General features: G+C 42.8%; 1 protein-coding gene across 6 annotated transcripts in view; it reads right to left on the bottom strand.

Annotated features, from left to right (window-relative positions):
- Positions 1 to 22,544, bottom strand: part of TSPAN18 (tetraspanin 18) — a 120,156-nt gene that overhangs the window by 90,438 nt on the left and 7,174 nt on the right. Inside the window, exon 1 of one of the 6 annotated variants that reach the window (XM_015631117.3) lies at positions 7,078 to 7,165. The exons of 4 other annotated variants lie outside the window; for them this stretch is intronic. The gene's annotated coding sequence lies outside the window, so the exon portion shown is untranslated. Of the gene's footprint in view, positions 1 to 5,455; positions 5,475 to 7,077; positions 7,166 to 22,544 lie in introns of those variants that run through there. One more of the 6 variants, XM_015631118.3, reaches the window with a different exon arrangement.

The raw sequence follows: 22,544 nt of genomic DNA, 5'->3' as shown, positions 1-22,544 counted from the left end.
AGGGCTTCTCTTGAAACTTGTCTGTATGTTCTTTAACCTATGGAGACCTCAGTACTAATTATAGCAGCAGCAGTCATGATCCCACCTGCACAAGGATACAGTAGGAAGATGGGCCTGCATCTAGACTTTGGCTGCCACAATTCTCTTGGAACAGAGCTCAGGCATTCACTAGGAACAACCTGTGAACTGTGGGGCTTCAAATATTGCCAGTGCTGTGATTCACCACTGGTGTGATACTACTAACAGACCTAGTGCGAGCAATGGAACAGAAATAAATCTGGAAAAACAAGATAAACTGGGCCCCTTTCTAGTATTCAACAGAATAAAGGAGGGCTCTCTAGCATCTGTCATTTGAGAAATACCCAAAGGCACAAGCCAGCCTTAAATATTCACAACGTGATGTGCTTAATAGGAAGCAAGGCTAGAAACTCTGCCCTGGAAAGACCGTGACACGTTTTAAGCAGAAAGTTTACATTTGGCTTCACTTCAAAGGAATCCTGACTTCCCAGATCACCTGAACCATTTTCTGTTAGGTGTGTTTTCCCATGTGCTGTTGATGCCTCCTTTAATTAGTTAAAAACTTATTTCCTCTCTCCTGACCTTTATGCTTTAAGGGCAAAAGGCAATTTCTGTGGTGGAAGTGTCCCGTAGGACTCAAGTGCCCATCTACACAAAATAATTTCTGCTGGAGTTCTCTTTCAAAAGCAGGCTAGTGCCTTCCACATCTCTCACTGAAATCAGCTGTAGTTCTTCTACCAATTTCCAAGCTAGAGCCATCTTAACTGAAATGGTGTGTATGTATGTAAAGTTTGTCCATAGTTTGCACAGAGCTTCTGAGGATTAATCCAACCAAATAAACATCATTATCATAGATAATTGAAGACCGATAAAAAAATTGAGACAAATCTTGCAACCCATCTAAGACGTTACAAGTAAAATATTTCTTCTTTTTCTTTTATTTTTTGCCCTTTGATACTATGCTTCCCACATGGATTTGTTGTTGGCCTCAACAATACATCTCTCTATGTGATCTCTCTTAAAACTATTGACTTGTTACCCATGTTCACACTATGCATGGTTATTCTTATAGCTGAGCAGAACTAGTTTATGGTGAATTCTCAACTACCTCAACCTCTCCAACTGCTACTGAAAGGCAGCATAGCAGTTGGAGGCGTCAAAGAGGAGATTTGTCCTCAGATCAACTCTGATAGAGGAACTCCTCAGTCACATCATGTACTCCTGAGCATGGCAAGACCAGGCTGACAGTCTGGGCCTGACAGCTTGGTGACATCTCTTGTGCTCACTTGTTAATAGAGTCTAGAAAAGCTTTTTATGGTAGCTGACGAAAGCCATAGTAGTAACTTGTGATAGATTGATGCTATACTTATTTTGCTAGTGTTTGGTTTAATTAAGTACTTCCATAAATTTTCAAGGTAGACCCCACTCATCAGAGAATGGCCAGATTAGACAGGGACAGGTACCTTAAAGGAGTCAAAGACCAGCCTTGCAATTTTGCTGAAGAGTAACTGTGACTTATCACTCTGAAAACTGGTGGGCCAGTCCAAGGTCCAGCATGAGTGGGTTACAGACAGATATTTAGAGTTATGGCTTCAAAAACTCATTGCTGTGGACTGAACAAGCAGAACTGTGGGTGCAAGATGGGAGGGTAGCATTAAACGGGGCAGATGGAGCCATGAGCTGAGGGAGGTGAGGGAGCAGAGCCAGGGTGATATCCTGCACCTCTGGCACTGCACAGGGCTAACGCTGGAGAAAGGGAGCAGGCAGGGACTACAGCTCACCAGCCCCTCCAGAGAAATCTGCTCCCAGCCTCCAAAAGCATGCTTTCCATAAATCAGCCAACAGCTCCTTAATGTGCAACTTCACCCTCAGAACCACAATATGGGGAGAGGTGCATCCTATCAGGGATGGCTCTGGAGGTCTATGCCAGCAGAAGTAGCTGAGTAAATTACAACACCCTCCTCAGGATCATTACAGAGAAAGAACAGCTGGAGACAAGATCCTGGAATATGAATGGTTCACAAAGAAATCCAGATAACAAAGCACAGTTAATGTATGTAGAGCTGTGATGTCTGATAACATGTGAGCCCATTAAAAGACCAAGGGGTGCCAAAAATATGCTTCAAGTGAAAAAAATAAAACATAATCACAACAAAAACCATAAGAAGCAACACATGTAATGGAGAAAGGGTAAAAAAAACAACAAAAAAATTCCTTTGCATGAGGCCACAAACCATATGAAGGGGCCTTCAAGACCACAAGTTCTCCTGCTGGGTACTGATATCTGTGGCACATGCAGCAAGCCCAAATCAAACACACCACAGCTAGGTCTGAGTAAGGTGATATTGCAGCTTTGTGTGGAGATGAACTCGACTTCTGCAGGCAGCAGGATGGCAACACCATCCTGCATATCTAAGGCTCTATTTACTGCTTGTCCTGATGTCGTTGTATTACTTCCAGTTCCAGAAACACTTTTCTAAACCTTGTCTCTGGCACCTCTTCAGTGCAATATAGGCAAAGGTAAAAACAGCTTTTCTATTTCTCTTCCTCTCTTTCTGCAAGTCTCTCTCTTTGTACAGAAAGCAACATCAGTTAAGTCATCCAGCAAATGGAAAGTGGTGCCAGTTTCTGCTAAAAGGGACACTGTAACCATTAAACTACCACTACAATTAGTGATTTGAAGTCTAATGGAGCAGGAAGCAGCAAAATATGCAATAAAACTTTTAGAGAATATCCACACTAAGCACACCAAGCACACATTAGGCTAGAAGCAGCTGTGGCTGTACCAAATTCAAGGTCCCCAAGATGACATTTGCCTGTGCCTGAAAGAACCTGCTTCATTCGACATCCTTCAAGCCTGATTGAATCAGACAGTCTCAGCGGTTCTCACACAGAAGCCATGCAAGTTCAGCAGCTCTGAGCTCTCTCTTCAGCTGTATGCCCTTTCCCTTTGAGCTTGCTTTAGGTATCACACTCAAAAGCCCTAGAGATCCCTCAGACTATCCAGGGATACAGGTCTGATCACGCCAGACAGCATCTCTACAGCACCAACACCACTAAGGGCAGGACTATGTCTTGCTTTTCATACAGTGCTGGTGGCTGGAGCTGGGTAATGCTAATCCAGAACAGAAATCACTAGCAATGCTGGCTCTGGCACAGACCCTACCTACACAGCTTTGGCAATTCCCACAGCAGCCCATGGTACATCAGTGTCTCACTTTTGTCACCTGTTTAACATGGGCAGCACACATCATTTCTGTCTCACTGGAGTGCTGCATTACCTGTGCTGTGCTCACTTCTACAAAGACACCAAAAAGCACAGTTCCTCAGGTAAGCACATCAAGAGACAAGTTCTAGCCACAACTTGAAAGATACATGAAAAGTTAATATCTTTACGTCTCCTTTATACCCACCAGCAAAATCCACCCACTCCTGCAATTTGCTTTGAAATAAGGCAAAAAAGCATTAATTGTTCAGATTTATTTGCTGGCTGGAGCACCTAAGAGTATGTATTCTCTGCAGACATGAACTTGCTCTATCCCAGGGCTTGAGAAAATACCAGTTTTGCTGGTGCACAGCATTATCTTTTGAAAAACTCACCACAGCATGCACTACATGCACTTGCCTGACTAAACCTAGACTTTAAACAAGAGCAAATATGTTGCTATGAAAAGCCCAAGACACATCTGAGCAAGTTATTTCCAGATGATTTTCCTGTGAACATGTAACAAAACCGAAGTTTACATTAAATATACACTGAGGATTTTCTCTTTCTTTTGAGGGCAATCAACATCCAAGTTCCTCTGCACCAGGAGGTATTGGCACAATCCACTCTGATTAGACTCAGAAGGGGGAGCAAACAGACAATTACTCTGATAACAATCTTATCTGAGGACAGAAATGAGATTAGCAGCCTAACTGCAGTGATTCTTACCCAGATACACTGTAAATTCAGTAAAACCCAGCATGGAACTGAGAAGGAATTTCCCCACAGAGGCTGTTGGCACATAAAATGAGGTGCAATTCTTCCCCTAGTTCTAGTCCTTTTGCAGAAAACAGAATTATCTGTCAGGACACGGTGGCCATGAGCAGCACATGTTCCAGGCTAGACATGTTCCTGATATTGCAGCAGCTGAGCAATTTCTTCCTTCTAGTATCCAACTGCTACACAGAATTCTTGTAAGCAAAAAACAGCAAAATTGGCCGGGACCCTTCCCTGCCAATAAGGAACAATTCCATCATGCTGGCTATCCTATTATTTAATTTTTGCAAGTCTACTCTCAAAATTCTCAGATAGTTAACCTCTCATGAACCTCATGACCAGTGCTGCTGTGAAGTCCTCCATAAACAGTTTTGATTGTACTTCTGTAACTTGATCTCATTGTTTTTAGTTATTCCATTTAAAATAGCCAAATTAACTCCTGTCCCCTGGGTGCTTTACAGCCTTCATAACTCTGGAACAACGGCCAGTAATAGACAGGGCAACATGATGGGATATTTACAGAACTTCTCCAAAACAAGGATCCCAAATAAGTCTGCACTTCAATCTTTCACAAAGATAATTAATGCAGTAACAGGACAGAAGCCTAGGTGCTCAGAAGGTTGCCTGCACCATGCCTACACCAGCAGGCTTACACAGGGGTCTTGGAAGTGCTGCCTGCAGTGGACACAGCACACCAGTCTTGAGATGTCAGCGCTAGTGCTGATAAATCCAGATGCTGTGGGCTCTGCTCTGCAGCTGGGGGAATGTCCCTGTGGAGGGGTGGGGATGCCTTCAGCAACTGAGCCACAAATTTTGTATCTCTGATACTGTTTAATGAGCTCTTTACATTGCACAATTGCAGGAAGAAGTCAAAGACAAAAAACCCCACAAATTCACCAGAAATGCCATACCCAAAAGGAATAGCAATTCCAACAGTCTGCGTAAATCAAGCTGATGGTGATTTGAAAACTGATAAAAGGCAGAGGGTTAAACTTTCTTCATACAGTATATGACAACATCATGCTTCATTATTTGCAGTTTTCTTTACACATCTATTTAGACTAAGATGAATAACCTTATAAAAATACATAAGTAAGCAGCAGAAGAAATGGGCCAACTGCTGTACTTCTGCTTTGCTGCTCTGAATTCATGGCATTTAGTTTTAATCCTTCATATAGGAAGTTTATTTATACAGACAGGGATTTTGGGAATTCTGCAGGATTAGTCAATCTACAGCATTCTCAGGGCATGAATTTTAGCATCAGAATTAAACTGCCTGGATATTCAATGCCTAGAGTAAGTAAATATTTGGGTTGATGAAGGTTAAACAGATTAGACAAGATGAAGCCAGGATTCTCTGCTTATTTACACAGAAGCTTAAATATTGCTGCTCTTCATTTAAGAAGCCCAACTTAAAGGAAAATCCTACAAAAGCAACAAACAAAATATACTTACCCAACCTGAAGTGAGACAGCACCAAGATATCTATCATTTTCAGCCTGGGTAGGCATGTGACAAAGCCACACACTGAATCACAAATCTCACACTCCTTGGCCTCCTTATGGGAAACATGCAGAGGAAACAACAGCTTCAGCACAAGCTTGCTGCTCTGAGTTTCAGCTGCACCAGGGAAATGGGATAAACAACCCCCCTCCCGGTTCTATTCAAAAACAAGAGGGAAATAATTGGTGTGAAAACCATTTACAGTTCAGTTACACTTTTGTGATGTGAAGAGGCAGTTATGCACAAGGCTGTCTGGGACCTGATCATGTCCATAAATCCTACTGTGGAGAGGATTTCCAAATGTTCCCAGCAAAGCCACACATCAGCTTTCATCAAAATCAGCAATAAATTTCCATCCATTTCAGGCAAAGCAGTGTTAAAATAATTCCAGTTCCTACACCCACCTGCTGTATCCTCCAAGCTTACACTGACATTTTTCTGTGTCATACCAAATGCCTGCTCCAAAGCCCCTCCACCACCGAGAGGTTTTGGATCAGCTGGTAAAGGACCAGTAGGTAAGCACTAGACACAAAAAGCAAAATTTTGATTTCAGTCTTTGATAGACACAGATTAAGACTGAAAGCAAAAGGACAAGGCAGGTATGCCAGCAGGTAGACAGCTAGCACGATCTAGAAGTTTGAGGAGGACGGCCAAGCATTAGCTCACACTTCAGTCCATTCAGTTTCAATTTCTGAAACAATTTTATTGAAAGGAACTGACATTAAACCGTTTGAAAAAGAAACCAACACACTTCTGTCTAAATTAAATGCCTCTGCAGAACACTACTCTCACTTGCTGGAATTCCACCCTTCACTACTGTGCATCACTCAGCCCTGAGCCCACTGAGGTGGTGTTTGGCTTACCACAATCTCGAGAAAATTCGTGTACAAATTTCAGACACTTTGGAGGAAGAATTTCCACCAATCCATGTTTGCTCTGAACAGATGTAACATTCCTAAGAAGATCTCAGCTGACTGCCTTTGAAGTCTGAAGAAAAAGGGAGGGGTGGGAGGGGTTGGGGAAGCATATTAAAAAAAAAAAAAAAAAAGCTCGACCTTGAAAGCTGCATTTCTTCCCTTAAAAGAAGAAGTCTCCAGGGACTCTTGAGCAAAATAAAAAGCAAATTCTCCAGATCCTTATCTCATGTTATTTTTGAGAGCGTTTTCTTTTGTTCCTTTGCTCTTGTCATATTTGGGATTAAAGGACTTTCACAGTAGCACAGTTCAAGCAGACCATTCACCATCCCAGATCTGTGCCCCCCGTGCCAGGCCAGGGCATCTCCTCCCACTGCAGCTTTTCCTTTTCACAAAAAGCACAGCCCAGCCTCAGACCCAAGCATGACAAGAAAAATTTCATGACAGGCAGCTTGCTAAGAAGAGTTCTGCGAAGGTCAAGCATTGTCCCAGAGTGAATTCCCACCACAAAAGCACTCCCGCAGTCACACCTTGCGCTGGGTCCGTGTCTGGACAGCCCTTACACAGCACTCAGACTTGCACACCGACAGCTCTCGGAGCTGCACTCTGACCTCTCTCATGGCTGAAAATATTATTTCATCAGACACAGCTCGCACTTACCCCAAAAATGACACTGGGGACTAAGTTAACTTTAACATGGCAAAAAAGGGGCTGCTTCTCCTGTTTTGCTTCTCTCTGTCTGCTGCCATGTCTTCGGCGTTCCTCCCCTCCTCTCTCAAACTCAGCTCCTCCTCTGTTAGCCTGCCCTATTAACCTTCTCCATATCCCACCCACCCAAATTTGCACATTATTAAGCATCCAGAGGCTTTTGTTCATTTAAACAAAAGCATGGCTACTGCATTTCCTGGCAAGAGGTGTCTCATACCCAGCAATCACTTAGGGCAGCTCTAATAGACTCATTACTCCCAAACACAAAATCTGGGCACGCCAGACAGGCGAATTCAAGGACGTGTCCTTCCCCGAATTCCACAGAGCAAGATAAGCCCGTGAGCCTTGCGCTTACTTTATCTCAACTAAGAGGCTTCCCCCGTTTTCTCACTCGGTAAGAAACTAATTATTTGCCACTGAGGCATGGAATAGGTTAAAGTTTCCTCTGTCTTGTCTCAGTTCCCTTTGCAGATTAGGGGAAAACAATGAAGTCTCCACACTTTGTGATATTGCTAATGCTTCCTGTGGGGATAGCAGCGCCGGCTGCAAAGAGGATTATGATCACAGTTTAAAAGGAGTGTGTACTGTACTGCCGCAAGAGGCACAGGCTTATCAGGAAAGAAACCGAGCTGCCCCCAAACTATGCACTTGGGACTCCAGCCTGCCTTCGCTTCTGGCTGATGGCTCTGCCTCAGATCACACACCAGCTTATCAGGAGTGATAAGGCAGAAGCTGATCTTGGAGGGGCTGGGGGATAAATGAGTAACGCTGCTCAAACAGCTCGCAAACATTCAGCACCAGGACACACAGCAATGTTTACAGAACATCCCACCACATTCATCTGCAACAAAACACCGGGCTGGCCAGGGCACGGCAGAGTGCAGGGGCTGCACATTCCTGGCCACGGTTGGGGAATTTGAAAGAAAAAGCGGTGGTGATGTTGGCTGGCCTTCCACAAGCAAGGCTGCAAATGCTTTGAAAAGCACAGCACCATCAGTGAGATAGGTGCTGAGCAGATTCAGCTTCGAGGTGCTGCTTCAGTGCTGGTGAAGGGCCTCTGTCAGTCTCAGTGCTGAGCACAGAGTGGACTCATTGAAGGAATAATAAGAAATTGATACTGTGGAGTCATAAAGTGCATTTCTGTCACTGGGCCCTCTAAGGTACCAGGAGCAGGACACAAGTTTATTCACACCCATTCATCTCTACCAGCACAATTGCTTTATTATAATGCCAAGGCATTGGCCAAAACAGCAATCAAAAATTCCTTGGCTTCAAATAGTGGCAGGATGCAACTACAGGTCAGCATGGCACATTTTTTCCCCCCTTGCATAGTTCAGCCAGCATAAAAACCTGTATCATCTCGGTAGACACATCCTGACAGTGTCAAGAGGATTTTGTTGTTCCTGTTGGCATGATATTTTTTTTTTTTGATTGTTGTTTGTTTCTTTTTTCTTTTTTTTAAACACTGTGCCTGTGCTTGCTCTTCTCCAAGTAATTTGTACAACTGATAAAAAGCTAAAGTTATCAGATATTCCCCTTCACCCCTGTTTCTATTCAGAGGGGTTTAATGCTTGCTAGAGGCTACAACAACAAGCAATAGCATTAATGCATGTTCTCCTGAATTTTTACAGGCTTAAAAATCCCCAGGCTTTGCCCAGCATGGCACTGTCTGATTACACACTGCTGCTCTAAGCAGTCTTTGCCACCTCCCACCACACACCAGAAAAACTACAGACCAAACCTTCTAACCAGTGAAAACAAAACAAAACCAAACAAAATAGCAGTTTTAAGATGCTCACAAGGCACTTCTATGAATTGCTGCATGCTTTAAAACAAGCTGTTTCACTTCTGCAGAGGGATAAGGTCTCTTACAGTCAGTGAAAGCTGGTTGCTTTTTGCCAACCAAAACAAACCTTCTTGTGATGGTTCATGCATCTCTACTAATCTTTGCTGCTCAATGCCAGGCTTGCCTAGGTTTCCTCTCTATCCACTGTTCCTTACCTTTAATCTCTGTTGAAGAGTAAAGAGAATAGAGCTGAAAGACCAAAGACTTTCCTGGCTTATGGCTATTATAAAACAGAACAGACATTTTCCCAACATGACCTCAACCAGCTTGTTCTTTAAGGGACTTGAGAGCCCCTGCAGAGACCTGAATTCCAGTTGGCCTAATGTTTGAGATGCTCCCTTTAACTGAGAACAATGGGGACAGAGATATGCATTATTAAATTCAATAAAGTCACTGTCTTTCAAATTTTAATCAGGTCATCATGTAGGCCCGGAGCCTTGGAAAAGACAACCTTCAGTGCATTCCTCAATTTCACATGCTGAGAGCCAGGTGACTTAAGGTGTGCAAGGAAACTGCATACCTCAGAAAAATGTCCTGCTTGATGGTAAGTGTTTTACAGATTACTAAAAAGATTAATAGGATTATTTGATAAGAGGTTCTACACAAGGCAACAGTCAGAGGAAAAGCAACCTAAGCAAGGAGGACCAACACAGAAAGAAAGAGAAGCAATCCAAAGAAATCTGTCTAGGTGGAGTTTGAATAAGTAGGCTTGAGAAAAAACAAACTGATAAGGCTGGAATCAAGTATAGTTAAAGGCACTTCATCACCATCTCTGCAGAAAAGTAATTCTTGTTAGCAACATGGATATTGAATCATATCAGCAGCATTCCACAAGCCTTCCACTCAAATCTAGTCAATGTGTCTCTGCTCCTTCCACCCTCAGTGGCTCAGAGCTCCACTGACAGTGGTGTCCATGATCATACTGTAGAGATCTCTGACACCCCCTGTAAAGGGGACCCATCTGCAGCATGGGCTGTTGATTTAAAAAAAAGGGAAAGGAGACACACTTTGCCAGGCTATCACTAGCAGCAATACAGATAGAAAAGCATTTTGCAAAGGGCAGCTCCCAGTGGTTGGGCAGAGCCAATCAAAACGGCTACCAAGGAGAAAACTGGAAACAAGGAATCAGAAGTAGCTATTCAGGCAATCTTTACACACCTCTGTCCTGTTTGACTATGCAGGACTAAGCCTACATAAAGTCTACCTTAAGATTTAACTGAAAACCAAATTATTTAGATAACCAAATGTTTGACTTTTGGAAAAACTAGGTACACAGAAAAATTGCAGCCACAATAAACAGGAGAAGCATCAACACTTCAGGTTAAAACATGTTATTTTCCAACATGGGCCTTAATGTCAAATGCAGTGATTCATTTTAGGACATGTGCAGACTCAGCAATGCATTTCTCAGCAGTCATCTCTACCTCAGCAAAAAACAAACCAGGCTGGACTGAACTGACCACATCACACCCAGGAGCTCCATACTTCTGTGGCCTCCTGAGCCTGCTTACCTGAAAGACATTTGACACTCTCAACACTTTAAACTGGAAAGTGTTTGCTGCCCTGCTTGGATTTATCTCACTCTGCCTATACAGAGGCTTTGGTATATCAACTTTCAGAATGCAATTTATACACTTCTAAAATCAATCAGAATCCCTAAGCTTTTACAAAAGGAAATGAGAAATATTACTGTCAAACGTCCATCAGACCTAGAAGCCTAGGTGACTGTCACACATTAAAGAAATTAAAAGGCTGCATTTGAGATAGAATACTCTCTTCCCATCTCTGTCGTGAAAGGCTACGATTAAAGTGCTCTAGGAATCAAAATTCAATTTCTTTCAGGTCTTGCAAACAACATTGGCCTTGAGCTGAATGCTGCCAGCCTGCTGCAGCCTTTGAGGAGATTAGGCTTTTACCAGCCAACTACGAGAATCTTAAATCCAGTATTAATCCTAATTCCCATTTAACCACATCTTCATTGTGAAGCAAAAGCAGGCTGTGCGTGAACTTGCACGTTCATTCTCCCATGTGCAATGATCTGTGTCACCAACAACAGATGCTAAACTTCATGTATGTTTAAGAAACACATTCCAACCCTGGTTTACAGAAAATCATAGCAAAAGAGAGACTGGAGCTGGAAAGAGAGTTTGTCACACTGGGATGACTTCTGAGAGATTATGTGAATGGGAAATTTTCAGCACAAAAGCTTCTATCTGTCAATAACAGGAGATTTCAGTCCTGGCTTGGAAGAAAACAGGATGAACAACAGTGTCACAAGGACACAGAAGCACCTGTGATCCAACTCCATCATCACGGTGCAGAGGTGCTGCCAGCATCACCCCATCAGCACCAAACCACCCAGATGACAACCACTGGGACTGCAGAAAGCACTGCCCATCATCACCATGCTCGTGGCCACTGCCAGGATAAGTTTCTGGGGACAAGAGACTCAGCATTCCCTCTGAGCAAGCCCTTGTTCCCCTCTCCTCCCAGAGGTTCTGAAGCTGCATGGCCCACCTTGCCACCCTCACGCTACAAGCTCCAGGGGATCAGGTCAGACTGAGGTGAGGTCCTCCCACTGCCCCCCAGAACAAAGGCATCACCTGCAATTCTTAATCTCCTGAGGCTGAGCTGGCACAGACTGGCTACAGAGGCTTTTGCTGAAGTTGTCTCTTCCTACTGTAAAGGCCAAGGAGCCAAAGTGGATATTCCTATGTCCTTTCTAACATCTCTTTACACCAATTCCCTTTCAAATCCCATTATGGCAGTCAAATTGGACACATCTCTGAACTGCCAAGCTTTCTGCATCATCCATGGCAAGGTCAGATCATTCACTGCCCCTTGGCATTCCTAGACAAGGAATACCAATCTCAGAGACAAAGCAACTGAAAGTGAGGACAGACTGCTGCTTGGTCTGCTATCAAGTGAGACAATTTCAATTCATTTACAAAGAAGTTCTCGCAGATACTTGGGGGGAAAACCATTTATATTTCCTTTGTTTAAAGCACAGAATTCATTGCAGATGAAAGGAATCTTTCAGGAAACACATTCCCAAGAGAACAAAAATGTGTTTGGCACCACTGCCTGTTAGAAGCAAAAGGACCTCCCTACAGGCAAGGGAGCCAACATCTCCTGGAAAATGGCAAATTTATTTATTTTTAGTAAGTACAGTAATTGCTGAAAACCTCTATTTCCACCAATCAGTCACCTGAACTTCCCAAACTAAAAATGTGATGAGACTTTGGGACTACTTTCTCTAAATGGAGGCACAGCTGTATTTCCTTCTCCTTGGAACTGGCTTTACTTGTTGCTTGCTCACTGGGACTCTCCAGTGGAGATCCCAATGAAGTCGTGGTACACAGCACTAGCAGTAGGCTGAGCATCAGCTGAGCTGTGGTAACACTCCCTGTGCATGCTCATCCCCTGCAGATGATGTGAGGTAATTTAATTTAGCAGGGACAGAGCTTAGTTAAATTGCATTACCTTTCTTTTGCCATGGGCTAAGACCACACACATGGACAACAACCACAGCTCATCCAACAAGTAATTTGACTGAGTGCCTGGCTCCTGGAATACTGCAAACTGGGTCATATAGACTTTTTGCCTAAAGTTCAAGCCAATATTTGAACTGAGAACTTTCTCTTTCCCAGAAGGTGTTCTACCCATCATGCTGCTACATGTCCTGGGGTAAGGTATCTTCAGTCTTGGGAATCTGGAAGCACAAAGATTCTTGGTGGAAATAATTACTGCTACACTGAAGATTCAAATCTTTCAGAGCACAACTACTCCAATGTTTTAAACCTCAGTTTCTCTGACAGGAGAGCACAGATATGTCCAGTATGAGCAAATGGGGAACTTTGCCTCTTTATTGTCATGGCTACATCTCCTACAACTTTCCTCATCTCAGAAACACAGACTAGTGCATGCAGAGAATCCACAGCCAACTTCTGAAAGATGGCAACTTGCAAGATTTAGACTGTGGTTGCTGTTAACCAGCACTTCCACACCCCTTCTTTCCTCATGCAGCCAAAAGAAAGGAGAATTCTAGTTTTTTAAAACTATGCAGGCATGTAAAAGAAAAAAAAGTAAAAAAAAAAAAAAAAAAAAAAGGCAGAAGCCATCTATCAAAGAGAGTGACACATTCCCTTCTAATAAATACCCTTTACAGACCATGCCTGCATATCCCACTGTCCCTTTGGCTAGCCCACCTGCTTCACTGGCTCATCCAAAAGCCTGACTCTGCATGGCACATTTCTTCAGGCATAACAGAGGATTTTGTTTTGCATTTGTGCTTAGCAGAGATTACCCACATACTTAATCAGAAAAGTGACGTTGACATGTCATGTACTTACACCCCACTGTAAATCCTACTTCTCCCACTGCCAACACCTTCATCTTCTAGCATGGAAGGAGGGATTGTGGTAGAAAAATGTGGCTCAAGCTCCCTTCTCTTTGCACACACAAAAACCCAAATGGAAAATGCAAAGAAGTAGCACAGTTTAAAATTCATGTCTGCAAAGCAACTATGGACACATTAAGAGCCACCTGTTTATTCATGCAATCTTAAATTTTCAAGATTGAGCAAAAAGCACTTTTTGTGAAAAATAAGAATTAGAAAAAAGCAGAGTTGTTTTTTTTTCACAGTGATCACAAAAATATCAGGGGGAATCATTTCTGAGCAAAAAATATTGTTTGCAATTTCTAAAGCCACCCACTGAGAAATGTAAGAATTGGAGAGGAAAGAGTCCACTGAAAACAGCCTTTAGATATACATGAGATTGGCAAGTGAACTGAAACTGTCCATGATGGGAAAAAATACAAGGGGGTGGAGTAGATAGCTATTTTTTTCTCACATATACACAAACTAAAGTAGTAAATTTGCTGAAAGCCCAACAGGAAACCATGGTCAACATGATGCTTAGTGCACCATGCACCAGCCATATCTTCATCTTATTTAGAACAATCCACATTAAAAAAGCTTTCCCTAAAGCTGACTTCCCAAGTGTTCTATCCAATCCATTTTAGCTACCCCAAGCTATACAACACCTCAACAAACTCATATCAAATGAGAAAGGACAAACCTATTCCACAGTGTCTCACTGCTATCCAGCCTCTTTACCCTGCTCCATCCTTAGTCCCAGCCCCAAACAAATCCCTGCAGCAATCCTTTCCATACTGCCTGCCCTCGCTCCTGCCCCCAGGTGATACATGTTGGCAACCAAACACTTCAGCTGCAATATGGAAAAGACTGATGCTTTGAAGATTTCAAATAAGCTGGCAGCTCGTATTTAACAGTAAATATGCCTTAAAAATAATAAATAAGCCGCATTACAGGTTCACAGAAACCTGAAAGCCATAAGCTTAATGGCCTAGATAGCCCTGCAGCTCAGTGATTTGGGCTCTCCTGAGGGCTAAAATTGCCTGGATAGTCCTGATTAAAAAGATAAGCACAGACAGACCCATTGCTCTAGCATATTTCAGAGACAGCTAAAGAAACAACTGAGTCTCATGGGTCTAATAATACACAATTTCAGTTATTTATATCATTGGCTAGCCAAGTATTTACCTGGTTCTAAAGCAGAACATTAACAGAATCTCTATAGAGTTGAATGAGATATTCCTAACACGTCAAAAACTTCAGCCAAAAACCTAAATAAATGGAACAGCAGTTCCTCAGAGATACAGATAGTATCCCCAGAGGAATATGCCTGCCTGCCTCCTGCACAGACTGAATCAGCCCAGCCACTTAGGGCAGCAACAGCAGAGCAGCCACTGCACACACAGAACCTGCTCAGTGTCTCAGACAAGCCTTGCTGCCCAGCTCACGGCAGCCGTGGAGAAAACATTCCCAGCCTGTGTCCACACGGAGCCCACGTCCTGCCTGGCTTAGGATGGCGAGGCAAGGCACCCAGGAGAATCAGTCTCCTTGGTGAAACACTGGTGTCCCGTGCTCCTGTAGGACACTGGTGCTCTGTGTGTGCAGGGAGGACAGGCCATCCCGTGCCAGGGCCCTCGGGTACCGACACATCTGGGCGAGCAGCTCTGGCAGGGACAGACCTCCTCCACAACAGAGGCACCCTTAGCACTACGGGCATGTCCCACACAGTGGGGTACGGGGAGGAGGGGCACCAATCTGTGCTCTTCAGCCATGTGCTTATCTTTCCTGCAGGCTGCTGGTTTCATGGAGAACCTGGCCTACCACACCTGCAGATGGGCTCAACTGCTCATACAGAATTGTTCTATCCAAATGATGGGTGCATCGGTCCTCCTTGTCACTGGGAGAAGTGGCTAGAAGATGAAAAGCTGCTCAAAAGCTTAATTTCTGACCAAACTGTCCTTTCAGAGTTGAATAGCATCATTCTCACTTCCCCTCCATCAGCTCCATACCTTGGAAGGGTTAAAAAAGACAGCAGAACCATTAGCATTTTGATAGCTTTCCGAACATGTATAGCAAAAAGTCTTTAAAATTCATTGCTCTGAGATAATCCTTCAAGTCTAGCATTTCCTCCTCAGCTTGAGGCAACCAACTGGTTTTCCTCCCCTTAATGCCTTAATAGAAAGCTCCAAGGAGTTGCCAGGCTAGAAGTCTCAAATATGCTCGAGAAAAGCAGAGTCCTGAAGTTCAAGAGAAGCCATGTAAGGTGTCTGGGGCTTAATTAAGAAGCAACTATAGGGGGCACCTTATTAGATACTGCAAACCCCTAGAGATCCTGCCTGCTGTAAATCACAGCTCACAACACATGCACACGCTGTTTTCCTTCCAAAATGCTGAGTACACACAGCTCCCACTAATTTCAGCTGCCACAGAAGGTGCTCAGTATTTCTGAAGAATGAACAAATTAAAAACCTTGACCCTGATTCCACTCAAGCTCAGGAACTTGAGCTCTCATCAAGATCAAGGCTGAATTTTTTAACACTATTACAATCTTGAGAACAAAGCTGTGATTTTGAACCGCACAACTGGCATTAATACTGAGCAGCTCCGCACCTGTGCCTGGGAAGTTATTTTTTTTTTACAGCATGTGCTGTTTTAATAACTCCAAAGCAAATTGCTTTCTCAAGGAAGCGCCCAGGAATGCCTCAGGGCAGAGGAAGAGGCCATCTCACTTTGTGGCTTTGATTAGGTTTGTTGCAGTGGAAATAGGCAGATACTTCAGGACCACATCACTCCTCAGACACCACTAAAGGGTAAGACTCAAGGAGTCACTAACTTGTTAAGGGCTATTAGGCCTGATTATATGCTCTTCCTAAACACTATTTCTGGGGGAAAGCAGTTTGCAAAAACCAGTCTGTTCAAAGGAAAATGAACTTCTGCTTCTAAATTTCTAAGGAAATTTAACTGGCAAGAAGTTGGCATTCAGCAGGAAGGCAGAGTAGCAGTGAATGCACTGCAGTACTACGTGGAAAAGAAGGTTCAGATCTCAGTGTCACCACCTGTAGTCTCCCACACTCTAATGCATATCCCAAACCATGAAATATTGATTATTTTGGCTGAGGTAAAAATTTTCCCACCCCAACCCCATTCCTTCCAAAACTTCAGAAGGTCTTTATTTTCTATGAGAAAAAACCAACCAAGCCTTGCCCCTAACCTCCCCCTGCAAAAAAAAACTCCAAACACCTCACAAATAGAGTTTAATTTACAGAGAAAAAGTTCTTATCCAAATTTAACAAATGCACAATTAACACAACCAAAAGAAGAAAAGGCCTTAGCAACATATCATCAAGTTACTTGGGACATTTGGCTCCAAGAGCACAGAGAGCACAAGAGCATGTCATTTATTTAGCTGGGAAAAATCTTCTTATGATACAGGAAATACTCCCTCCCCATTTTTCAAACCTGAGCTATCTTTCCTAGGAGAAAAAATTGGGTAGGTACTATTCTCTTATTTCCTAGTGTGCTACAAGTTTTCCATGGTACCCTCAGCGAGTTATTTATATTCCACTTACATCAGTAAAATGGGAATGCTCCGCCTCAAAAAAGGTGCTACAAAGATACAATCCATTTGCAACTGTGAGATGCCCAGATAACGTGGACCACACAGACACTCAATAAACAAGTGGTAGATAATTACTGTGACATGAAACAGAGAGGCTGCATCTGCCAGAAAAATTCTGAGCAACTGACTCATTCTGGTGGGCCAGTCCAGGGATAGTTCAGATGCCTGCCCAATCTGTTCCTTCAGGCACAGTGCACTGTTTCATTATCCATCAGTCAATCTCAGATTTCTAGCTCAGGGTGTACACACAACAGCAAATGCTACCAGCACTGCAAATCCTCTTTCAAATGCATTTGCAGTTATTGGAAGGGTGAGAAAATTACCTTATCATCAGTTCCAACAACTGCATCTGTTTCATCTCCTTGCTAGGCAATAGTGTATCTGGACAGAAGATATTCTGCCTTTACTTAGGCAGAGTTCATCACAAGGAATAAAGCTCAGGGACAGTAGAACAGAAAGGTGAAAGGGAGAAACAAATCTTGTCTATGAGGAGTTACCTATGAAGCTACAAGACAGCCAGACTCAGGCAGTTTTACATTTAATTATATTCCGTTTTAAAAAATCAGTGCTTGGTCCTGCTCCACACTGCTCCACTCCATAAAGAATCAAGGATTACAGCTGAAGATTGTAGTTTCACGTTAAAGCACGGTCTACAGATGTAATCATGTGGGATGTTAAGGGAAAATAGATCCACTACATGGCTTCTCCTGGCCTCCTTCAGCTTTGCATCAATCCTACAGTAACATTGAAGTCCAGGAGAATACAGCTCCAGCCACAAAAAGGATTCTGCAAGGCAGTCTCAGGGAGCAGCTGGAGCATGCAGCCCTGCTCTGTGTTATGGAAAACCCTTTGCAAGACTATCCTAGTGCAGCCTGACTTTATTTCAACAGGACAAACGTAGAGTGCAGCTCAATCATACATCTTAGACCTCAGCTTACTGAAGCTATTTTCAGACTAACCTAATTCATTATTTTTTTCAATTCATCATCCCAGATTCAGAAGAAAAGAGTGAACTCTTACATCAATAGCTTGCTTTTCCCAATAATGTAGGTATACTTAAAAAATGGGCAGAATTAAGACATGACATGGATACAAAGCAGATCATTCTGTGATTAGAAGATGCAAAATTACTTTTTAGGGCAAAAGGTGCAGTTCTTAAAAAGGCCTCATATAACTCTGAAATTACAGTTATCATTGAGAGCACAATTGAAGACTCTGAAGAAAGGTAGCAGCTTACCTTTGTCTTCCTGGGGATCTAGGGAACCTTAGCAATCAGCCTCCTAGAGGTTCCTTTAAAGGTTCCTTTGATGCCTGTAACCATAAGCAATACTAGAAATCTGCTGTCATTTCAGTGCTAGAGGTCTTAGACTTGACTAATATAAGAGAAATATTTTCTTAGGTAAATTTTTTGCAAAACCATATTAAGATGTTAGTGTCATCTTTTATTTTAAGATCAGTATTGCCTGTTTATTACAAAAAATACCCCATAAAAGCAAGGTTTATGATGTTTTAATTTGTTCTTTCAAACACTGTGTAACTGGGCTCTGCATCTCTGCAGACAGACAGACAGACACAGTGGAGCTCATCTCACATCCAGGACTGCTTTGACATTATATGATTTCCAGACCTGATTGTTGTGGATCCAAATAAGCTGTATGGTAATCCTGGTTCTGATTTCCACTAGGTCAGGCCTCCCACTGCTGCCTCTGTGTGCTGTAAACACACCTTATGCCTCCTTATTTAACTGGAAGGAAAAGGAGGGGTGATACCAAAAGGGCAAGCTCAGACTCCTCGTCTACCACAAGATGAACACGTCTTCTTAGAACAGGTTAGTGGAGGCCATCTGAGGATGAATTTGGCTTCCCTGAAAGAGGAAATTCCCCTTATTTAAACCTCAAATACACAGTAAGGGCTTGGAAGTTTTTGCCTTTAAAAGGAGTGTACTGTCTTTGTCTGAGCACTGATGAAGCTTCAACCCTCAGCCTTTTCCCCCCACTTTTCTAAAAACGGCAAAAACAAAATACAAAGCAAAGGCAGAGTGGCATTCCCATATAATCAGAACTGGAGTGAGCACCTCAGTTTTGCAATCCCACCTTTTATAACAGAGGGATCCTCTGAAAGGTCCCCTTGGCAGCCAAGCAGCACAGAACACATCACAGCTCAGGGGGCTGAGCTGCACTGGAATAACCAGAATGAGGGTCTTTGGTGATGCAGAGCACAACCACAGAGAACAAACACCCTCACTAAGCACACACCCAGCTTAGCTGAGATCCCCTCTTGACTTCCTTCTTCTTATCTCCTTACTCTCCTAGGAGAACTAAGAAAGGATCAAGACTTTCTCCTCCTCTCCATAAAACACCAGGAAAGAAGAAATTACTGGATCCATGTGGTAGCCTTGTCTATGCTGAGCTCGCTGCAATCAAACCAGCACAAGAGTGTTTCATTCTGTTCCAAGCAGCTCCTCTCTTGCCCTAAGCACTATTTTTCCCATCCTGCCCAACAACAATGGCCCAGGCACCAACATATCAGCAGTGTTCAGCTATATTTTCCTTGGCGGCTTAAGGTGATTTTCTAATAATATTCCTCAGAGGAAGCAATGGTTTAGGAATTATATATCCTTGTACAGCCTTGACCCTGACAAAATACACCATCAGTGCTTCAGTGTCAGTCTTTCCCCTGATGTCACTGACAAGCTGATTGTTTTGCCAAGGTCTTCAGAGACTTTTTGCTCCACTCCGTAAGAGCACATCCAGGGGAGACACAAACCTGCAGAACCAGTGAGGAAAGACAGCAAGAACACTGAAGGAGACACAAGGACACCTGGATGGGAACTCAGTTTTTGAGGGAGCCACATTTTTTGAGACATGATATATTTTTTTTATTTCACATAGGGGTAAAAATCTGGAACACACCTTGGAATCCTTCATGCATAAACACACGTGCTCTAGAACAGCAGTTCTGTGGTTAGGGCAGGAATTTCTGGCAATTTCAGGAATTTCTAGGAAACCTGCTTTAAGGACCCTGTTTTGGATTTGTGACAGCATAGGTGAAAAACCCAAACCATTTGGCTCCTATCTGTTTTGGTTAAGAAATTCTATCCTATGTGCAAGAAATTCACCCAACGAGAAGGAAGTGGAGACCAACCCTTTCTTACAAAGCAGGAATGGTTTCAATAAATCAGCATTTTCTGCAGGCATGTTGTTTCCTTGAAGGCTCCTAGCCAGTCCTAGCCTAAAGTAGCAACCAGTGTGGTTTCTGCTGAAGACATAAGCCTAGAAGCAACCCACCCAATAGAGGTTCTGCTTAGGAACAGCTTATCTCCCCCAGGTAGAGTCACTGCAACATGGCGTAGAAGAAACAAACAAGGTTTCGTTAAATTTGCCCTGAAAACTCAGGATTCTGACTTCTTGTATTCCAGTAGTTTACATTGTTAAACAGAGGAAAGGAGGTATGGTGGGAAAACCTCACTCTCTCCTTTCATGTTTACTTTATTCATTCCTTAGTCTGGGACAGTAAAAATGTTGCTGATATCCAAAAGAGGGTGTACATGTGTGTGTGTGGCAAAAGCTTTGGAGCCTGGGCTGTGCATTATGTGGTCAATTTTACACACAGGGGTGGACAGCATCTTTTTCTTCTGTAGTAAGGAGAGGTAAAACTGTCCCCACAAGGAATTAAAAGAAAACACAGTTATACCACAGATGTAAGTCAGAGCTAGTCTTGCTGATTTAAGACACTTCCCATGAAGTGGCTTGAAAGAATTTCCAAAAGTACAGTCTTCTTAAACTGTGTTCTCCAGAAAGAATGTTTTTCTACTTCTAAACACAGCAATTTTTATGTGCAGTACAGGATTACCCTATATAGGTCACTGACACTCCATGGAAACCTAGATAAATAGCTCTATTCCCACACTAAATTTTGTTGGCTTCTCTTCCTTTATTGCTAAGAATATTTCAACTGGAACAACATATTTGTGCCTTTGAGGTTCTCTATTCCTGCTGCCGCTTCCCCACCTGGAGCTATAATCCTACGCTTGTCACAAACCCAGCCACTGCTTCAGAAGTTATTACAGCTACAATCTGCAGATTATAGCAACTTCTAATAGGGGATAAGCAGCAGGAAAAGGTGAGTTTAAGCTGCAAAGAGCCTGCTGGTTCAAAAAGCCCTATTATTAATATTTATTATTTTTAAGCATTCATTGAGGGCTGTAGAAGATAAAAGAATGAATTGAAAGCAAGAACCAAGGAACCAAGTTTATATAAGACAAGACAACGTGAAAGCTTAAAGAATAAGTGCAGTGTCTGGGGAGGAGGGGAGCCAAAGAAAAAGTAGTAACAGCAATGGGAAAAAAACCCACACCTTTTATCAGCACAATGCTCCTAACATTAATAAGTATGAAGAGAATTAAAGAATTCTTCAGTGTCTAATCAGAGCTGTTGTCCATAGGGGATCTTCTAACACTATTACAAGTCATTGGAATATCTTTAAAGAATGGAGCTTTGATCATAAAAAGCAAGTGTGTGGAGGAGGGCAAGGGGGGGGCTGGAAAAACAGCAAAAGGAAATGCAACTGGTGTTAGGGAAAAATCCAGCCCTGGACAGGTGCTTTACAAAGCTCCAAATAAATCCATTTAGATTTTGTGTAAAGAGAATGAGGCATAATTCTCACTCAGGTCCCTCCATTACAGGCAAATTTCTCCTCTTTCCCACAAACCCTTTGTGCCTGTTGTCAAAGGTCTCCCAGTTGACACTCCCCTTCCCTAACCAAGATGCAAACTCATGGCTTACACCATTTTAAACCTTCACACTTTCAAACAACAACCCACAATGCTTCACAGTTCCAATGCACTTTAGCAAGATTAGCTAACAAGAACCTTCATCATACCCACATGCTGAGGGTACTATCTTCATTTTCACAGCTGGTGAAACAGATGCTCAGAAAAGCAATGCAACTTTCCCAGAGCTAAGGAGTGTCTACAGCAGGCTGATGTTAGGACTGCTGGCACTCACCCACCTCAGTTCTGAGCAGTAAAATCAGTGATAGAACTTGGGAGTGAGAGTCCAATCCCCCTCCCAAAGCCCTCTGCTCCCCAAGGCTAGTGCAGAACTTCAAAGCACTTCCCAAAGAGCATCACATTACAGAAATACTGTAAGAAATCCACTGCAAACTGAAAACTTGGAACTATCTGCAGCAGCATTAACAAAGAAAATTAATGTTTTTCAACTAACGCCGACTCTTCTCCTGCCAAACCTTCCCCGCTGCAGTATCAAAATATGAACACACAAAATGTGAAGCCTGAAACCTTCTGCTCCCTTAAGCACAGTGAAGAGATAGAATAAGACTTCCAAGAGACTGGCTGGATTAAGTAGCTTTTTTTTCTTTTGTCTTGTGTCTTCTCTGTTTTTTCTTTCTTAATCGCATCAGAATGTTGTTCCTGACTGATGCTTCCCCTAACATTTAAAATAAGAAAAACACTTCTTAATTAACAAAGCATCACTGTAAGCTGAAATCCTTATCAGTTTTGAAGGGTTTTTTTCAATCCTATGAACCCAGAGTGATTTGTCACATCAGCAAGGTAT

Source organism: Parus major, chromosome 5, assembly GCF_001522545.3.
Source record: "Parus major isolate Abel chromosome 5, Parus_major1.1, whole genome shotgun sequence".
Taxonomy (NCBI): domain Eukaryota; kingdom Metazoa; phylum Chordata; class Aves; order Passeriformes; family Paridae; genus Parus; species Parus major.
This window is presented reverse-complemented; position numbering and strand designations above follow the sequence as displayed.